Raw genomic sequence first — 7,131 nt, 5'->3', positions numbered from 1 at the left:
GAGTCTAACAACACAATTTCTAGATTGTACCCCGTCTCTCGCCCAAAGACAGCTGAGGCAGGCTCCAGTCACCCACAACCCTGAACAGGATAGTTGGAAGAAGATAAATAGATGGAAAAACAGAAAACTGAAATCTAAGTGGCTGCAAATATCTTATTTTTTAATAATAATTGTCTTATTAGACTTAATATGAGCCACATTCACCTGAAAATTCCAGAAAATGTCATATTTCAAGGTATCAAAAGACAAACTGACAGCTCAATTGCCTAAAAAGAATCTGTCAATGAGGAGAGAAAAATGTACCTGTGTGGTTTCTCGTATTAAGACATTATTCTTATTTCCAGAACTTGGAGGTTAAATTGTTGGTTATTGTAGAGTGGATATTCGTTGTGACTTAGCTTGTGGGAATTTAAAGTTGAATGTCACTGACGTAATAGTAAATATGTAAACCAAAAGAAGAGCAAGTATATGACAAACAAAAGGAGGACCGAGCTTAGAACTCTGGGGGACTCCTTGGGCCAGGAGAGAAGATGGGAAAGAAGAATAACGGGGTTTATAGTTATGATATTAAGTCTAACAAGACAAGTTCTACACAAAATAAAGGAATAAGCACTTTCTTAGATATCAGGTTTTTCAGTGTGAGTTTTTATTAACTGCGATGCACATGGGGTTGATATTTTTATGCAGTGAAAGGATTTTAAATGTGTATTCCCTACTTATCTGGCCATACGTTGAATCCATTTATTAATCTATGTGGTTCCAGTCGATGGCTCTGCTACTTTTGATTGAATTGAATGACTGGCTTCTTTTAAAGTTAAGTTTTTGAGGATTTTTGTTCATTTTTCTAGCTAACAGTAAACAGGTCATGAAAACCTGAGACTGTAAGCTGATCTGCAGTTATAAAAACATTCAACACCCTGATACTGGAGGCTGTTTAACAGTCCCTCTGTTTGCTCTCCATTCATTAGTAACAAAGACCTTTTCTGCTCACTGTGTATTATGCTTTCAGTACAGTCACTGTTTCAATAACCGTGTGGTGTCACTTATCTCAAGATGTAAATACCTGAACTCTGCTTGTATCTGCATACCAGGCCTCACAGAGCCTTTATGAATGCATGTGTTCGCAAAAGCCCCTCAGGAGACAGCCCAATGTGCGTCATACCAAGGATCAGCCTATTATCCCGGGCAGAGAGTGGCAGAGAAAGGAGATGCCGGCTACCCAGAAAGGTGATAGTAAGTGAAGGGGAATGAAATGAAAAGTAGATGAAGCAAAGTGATGGGTGGACTCAGAGACAGGAAAGCACTCGGAAGGAAAAGAGTTGAAGAGACAGCATTAGGGGGGGACAGGAAGCAACTTTAACTCGTCTTTCTTTTTCCCACATCCATCCAGAGAGTTATAGTTTGGAGTGTCAGGACAAAACTGTTAAATCTGTCGTTATTTGTTGTCATGTGTGAGGTCTCTGGAGCCAGGCTTCACTTGCTGATTGCAGGGCTCTTGTTTCCACCTCTGCTTCTGACTCAGACGACTTAAATATCCTGATGAGGGCTGCACAGCATTGATTGTCACATGCATTAATTTAGTCTTCATAGCAAGGCGGGTGTCAATCAGTGTAGTCTACAGAGATGTTCTTTGGGCTTTCTAGAAGGTTTCAGCTGTAACTCTTGTATGAGCTCAAAAGCAAAGATTCCACAAGGCTTTAAAACAAAATTGAAGACATAAAGCCCGGGATCAACAAATTTATGAGAATTCGTACCTTTGGGGCACAAATGTACAAGTTGCTGAGATTTTTCTGACTGGGCAAGAATGTGGGGTAACATAACTAATGTTTCCATGCCACGCTGCGCTCATGGATATTTTTTTTGTTGATTCTGACGTAATTTGCTTACTGAAAGGTAAATAACTAGAAAGTGGAAGCGACTTAGCAAGGGTCCAGATGGAGAGAGCGTTGTTTCATCCCTCCAGGTGTTTCTGCATCTTGTGCTCCTGATCTCGCTGTTCACTGTCCATATGGTCTCTCAGCTGGCCCACTAAAGCCGGATAAGAGCCTCGAGAGTGAGTGGAGGGTGTTTGTGTAAAGGGTTCAGGGCAGAGTTAAAGGATGATGTTTGTTAAAGGAAGCATCCTTTCAGTGTTAAGTTTGTCGGGTGAGAACAGGCTGCAGTGGAGAGAAACTCATTCTCATTCATTCTCACACTTCTCCATCTGATGTGCACTGTTGTATACTGACTTACTGTCTTCATCTCTTGTTGCCTTCTGACTCATTTTGTTCATTAACCCTGTTTTTAAAGCCTAATTTCTTCCACCTGCTCCCTGCACAGCTGTCCCTTTCACAGAAAACCCAGTTGGTTGCGTCCAGCATAATGCATTTCTGATTCAGTGCTGGAAAGTGTGAGAGGAGTCGGGGCAGAGAAAAGAACAGCTAAGCATGGATTAAGAGATCTAAGCTGGGTGAAGGAGGGTGTCTGAGAGGCAGAGATGTTATTAAGGACATCTGTGTTTTCGCCTGCTCCAGCCATGTGATCGCTGGACCTCTCAAACTGCAGGGGAGGCGGGGAAGGAGAGGATCCAATCCTGCAGCAAAGCCTAAAAAGGAAAGCGAGAGCTGGGGTCAGGAGGTCGGGCCTCATGAAGTGTGGGATGTAAAATGGTCAGTTCATGAGGATGTTAGAGGATGGCTCATCTTTATCTTCCACCAGGGGGAAGATCTAACCATGACTTTTTTAGACAGTGATTAATCACATTTTATATCCAATGTTTTAAAATTCTTCTTTTTTGCAAGTAAAAACTGCTTTAAGCCTTAAATTAACAATGTTGAAAAAATTGGTTGTTTGCATGTATTAGCCCTAGAATTACCACAGCTATCTAAATGAACAAGCAATCAAAGGGACCCCAACTGATTTAATGAGCGGTTTCACTGTACCGAGCTGTGTGCACTTAGACTTGCATGGCTTAGTTTTTGAGACAAGTATATCCCTTTGGCATGATCAACTAGGTAGCCCCCAGGCCACCAAGTAAGGTGGATGGGTTGGGCGGGGGGCAGATGTAGGACAAAGTCAGACCACTGACCTCCTACTGTGGGAATACACTGATGGTTTGTTGTGATTATCCTGGTTTAGTCACCTCGGTGGTCTTAAAGAAATGTGGAAAACTGATAAAACGTTTTCTGTTTCAACGGTGTTATGCAAAGTTTAACCCCAATGTGTTCATATTTTTGCAATAATTGATGAAACATACTATTGTAAATAGTTTTTTTGATTATGGGAGGCATTTTGAAACCCCTTTATTCGTTATTCGTGACCACAAATGGTGGAGTTGCAGTAACATGACTTAGTAAACACATCATAGCACTGATGCTTAGCTTGTAAGTCAGGGGTGGCCAACCTGTGGCTCGCAAGTCGCATGTGGCTCTTTGTCTTTTGGTGTGCAGCTCTTCGATCCATTCTTAAATTAAAATTTAATTAATAAGATATTGTTATGTGTAGTAGTGTGCCGACCAATCTAAATATTGATCTATTGATGCAATGTTGGGATCTGTATTGATCAATACTTGGGTGATGAGATTGATACTTAAGTTTCAGTTTCTCTTCTCTACATGTGCTCCTCTCAGTCGCTCATGCAATCATAGAAAGATAGAAGGAACTTTATCTTTTTGCAATAAAAACAGAAAATTGTCTTTAAAGCGCCTCCAAGTACCAATTTAATAATCTCTACAATAAATCTCTAAATCTCTAAATGTATTGATTTTCATTTTATGTCATTTCGTTAACATGTGAGAGGAAGTGTGTTTGTAAGACCACATGTGCGATGTGGCTCTTTGAGGTACCACAGTAATTTCTGTGGCTCTTGATTTCTGACTGGTTGGCCACTCTTGTAAGTGACTGGTCAAACTCAGGGTACTGTGTTGACAGTTGAAGCTTGCTAACTGAGGGCAGTCTGAGTTTTACAAATCAAAATGTGATTTTGAACAGCTTGACTATAGAGGGGACAAAATAGCAAGTGATTTAAAATCCACTAAAACTGGGTTCCTAGCTTTCTACCCAACAAAAGTAAAGCTGTAAACAGATAGTGGGTATGTTAGTGTCCTAATGCCACTGAATCCAGAGTGATTTATGAACAGTTTACCTTCTGTTTCTCTGAACTAACCCTCACCTTCTCACCTTCCATCACTCTGTCATTCTGCACTTGTTTTGGATAAATTCTGCAGCCTGACAGAAAGTGATAGACTCATTATTTCAACACTTTATCTTCAGCCTCTCCCTTATCTTCTGCACAAAAAACACTTACACGCACTCACACACACACACACTCTCCCACACAACCAGAGTGTGCAGAACATATTGTTTGTCTCGCTCCCTGCCTATGCCAGGGGTTCTGATGTGCCAGAAGAATAAATCCAGAAAATGTGTTTCAGCTTCCTGTTAAGCTGCAGAACTGTAGGATCATTCAGTCACTGATACAGTTTTTTTTTTTCAATGTGCTGCGTGCACAGAGATACGCCTGATTTAGAGTTAGAAGCAGAACACAACATGTAGAGAACACAATGTACTGAACGCCGGCACACATCTATGTTGTCTTTTAATGCATTAGTGATTCTGTGAGGTGCAGCATGAAGGTTTTATGATGTGAAATCACACTGAGTCCCTTATATTTAGATTTGGTGTTTACGTTTTCAAGTTAAGCTTGAGTTTGTATAAAATGAGGATCTTTATGGTGCTTGTGTAACAATTTCAGTGAATGGAGTCTTCCTAGTTTAAAAATACAACATAATGTCCGTTTTGCGTGCTCCCTGCTGCTGCAGCCGTTTAACGTTTGCAAACTCAGAAAAGAGCCCCGAGCAGTCTCCCGCCTGAGCTGCGCTGTGTTTTGCCCCGTGTATGGTTTTGTTGCTAAGGCTATTGTGAGATAAAAGCAGAACACAGATAGTTTGACACAGCTTCTCCTCTGTTCCTCGTCCAACTCGACCTGCTCTTTTCATCCGACACCAGACCACCCACTGTTCCCTTTAATCATTAACCTCAGATTAAGTGCAGCACAAAGAGCCCTCTTGTTCCCATCTCATTTTGTCCTCCCACACCCTCTTTTTACTCCCTCAACTTATCTCCTTCCACTGCCAGTAAATATCGGCCTCTTAAGTGCGTGAAAATAAGCATCCAGGAGAGTCAAGCAGCCAAAGGAGTCACCTGCCGGCCTGCTCAGCAGCATCTGCTCATCCATCTTAACGTGCACAATCCACCATCGGACCATATGCCATTTTTAGCAGCAGAGATCAGAGAGGTGCCAGACTCTAAAACAGCACAGTTATCTTTTATTTCTCCTCACACTCAAATGCAAAAAGTTTCTTTTTTCATTTTTTAAATGAAACAAGTCTTCTCCTCTGACCTCAGGCTGCAACAGGTCATCAGTCTGGTACTTTCTTTAAAAGTTGCCCTCTCTGTTTTCATCCTGTGCCTGCCTCCCACGCAGTGAGTCAAATATCATTATCCCAGCATGACTCGCTCAGCATATAATTAACATCAGGTGCGATGTGACATTTTTGCAGGTTTAATGATGATGTGAGGGCAGGGGGAGGAAGGAGGTGGAATTACTTTTCTGCAGGAGTGACACTATCAATATCCCGATTGCTGGGGTCAGGTGGGCAGCTGAATGTTTGTCAAATTAGCCACAGCATGACTCGTTTCTGCGTGTTCTGCTCTCCTGCCATTAAGTTTTGGGACATTTGCTTCTCCTGCAGCAGTGTAATTTATTTCACCTCCTTCCCTTCATATAAAGCCTCCTACTGCAAAGATTACAGATGCTATTTTCCTCCTTTTCTCTCCCTCTCCTTCTCCTTCACCCTCCTCCTCCTCCATGGCAACTCTCTGTGAGCAGACTGTTTGGTCAAACGCAGGTACAGGCGATGATGTCAGCAGCCTGCGTCAAAGTCTCAGGGGCACATTTACAATCCCCTAAGCTTTACTGAGCCTCCCGTAGAGTTCATTGCGCACTAATCAAATCTGCGCTCCTGGTAGTGCATCTTTGTGTCGGCATGTCAATATTCTCTGTTCAGGTCAATCATTCCCTTTCATCCTGAGACAAATCTGCAGAGGTGTGTTTAAATTAGAGTTCCTCATGCATAGTCCTTGAGATAAAAGGTATGTCACCTTGGCTTGTTTGATGGACGGTATTGAAGTCTTTCCTCAGGGTTGCAGTTTTTGCTAAAAAAGAGGACATAAAAAACCTTCCTCATGACATTTTTTCTGCATAAGAGCACACTTCTAATGTTCCCTGTTACGTATTCACTGTGTTCACAAGCTCAGATAATGAGGGATTGTTGTCCTGCTGGATGTGTTGGGTTTCCAGTGAAATGACTCAGCTGGACTGTGGTTTGCATTGATGCCCGACTGCATCATAAAGTGGCATAAACACTGACCTCAGTACAAGGGCGCAGGCTTGGTTTCAAAACCGGTTGAGACAAAGAGAGGAGTGAAATACGTCAATGCAAGAGGGGGAAAAAAATCTGTTTATTTATGATTCATTTTGTAATCAGCTTGATGATCTCTTCACTAAGTCGGCTCAACTTTGTACCAAGAGTTTTTGAACTTGCATGCCTTTAAAGCTGCAGAGAGCTGGTTGATCTGTCTGAGCTAAGTGACAGTGTGACCGCAGAAACTGGCTGCAGAATATCTCACTACAGCAGTGGGAACACAAATAAACAGATTTCATGTGATGTAATAGCAACAAACTGATGGAAAGAAGCCAAAATCCGGTCTTCAAATCATGGTGCAAATTTGAAAAAAGTGAGAAATTCTGATGAGCTCAGTCTGGCTGCAAGATGAAAGAAACAAACACCTTTGGAGAGACGCATCCTCAGAATCGAAACAGACGTACTGTTATTGATGCAATCCCAGGAGGTCAGGCGACTCTTCATGCTGACAGGAAAGTACCACAGAAGAGTTCTGCAATTTATTTTCACAAATTGGGTTGTTGAAGTCGCTGGATGTGAAACATACAGCGGGGAAACTAATCATGACTTCTCTGTGAGACCATAGACCTTGATTTCAAGGCCAACAGATGTTGGAGTTCATGATAAACCACAACTGCCATAAAAACATAGCATATTAGCACAGTAATGCTTGATAATCAGCAATAAC

This window comes from Halichoeres trimaculatus, unplaced genomic scaffold (assembly GCF_033239565.1).
Source record: "Halichoeres trimaculatus isolate MK-OKI-2021-1 unplaced genomic scaffold, fHalTri1.1 fHalTri1_scaffold_19, whole genome shotgun sequence".
NCBI classification, from domain to species: Eukaryota; Metazoa; Chordata; class Actinopteri; order Labriformes; family Labridae; genus Halichoeres; species Halichoeres trimaculatus.
The sequence above is the reverse complement of the archived record's forward strand: the minus strand, read 5'-3'. Positions refer to the sequence as shown.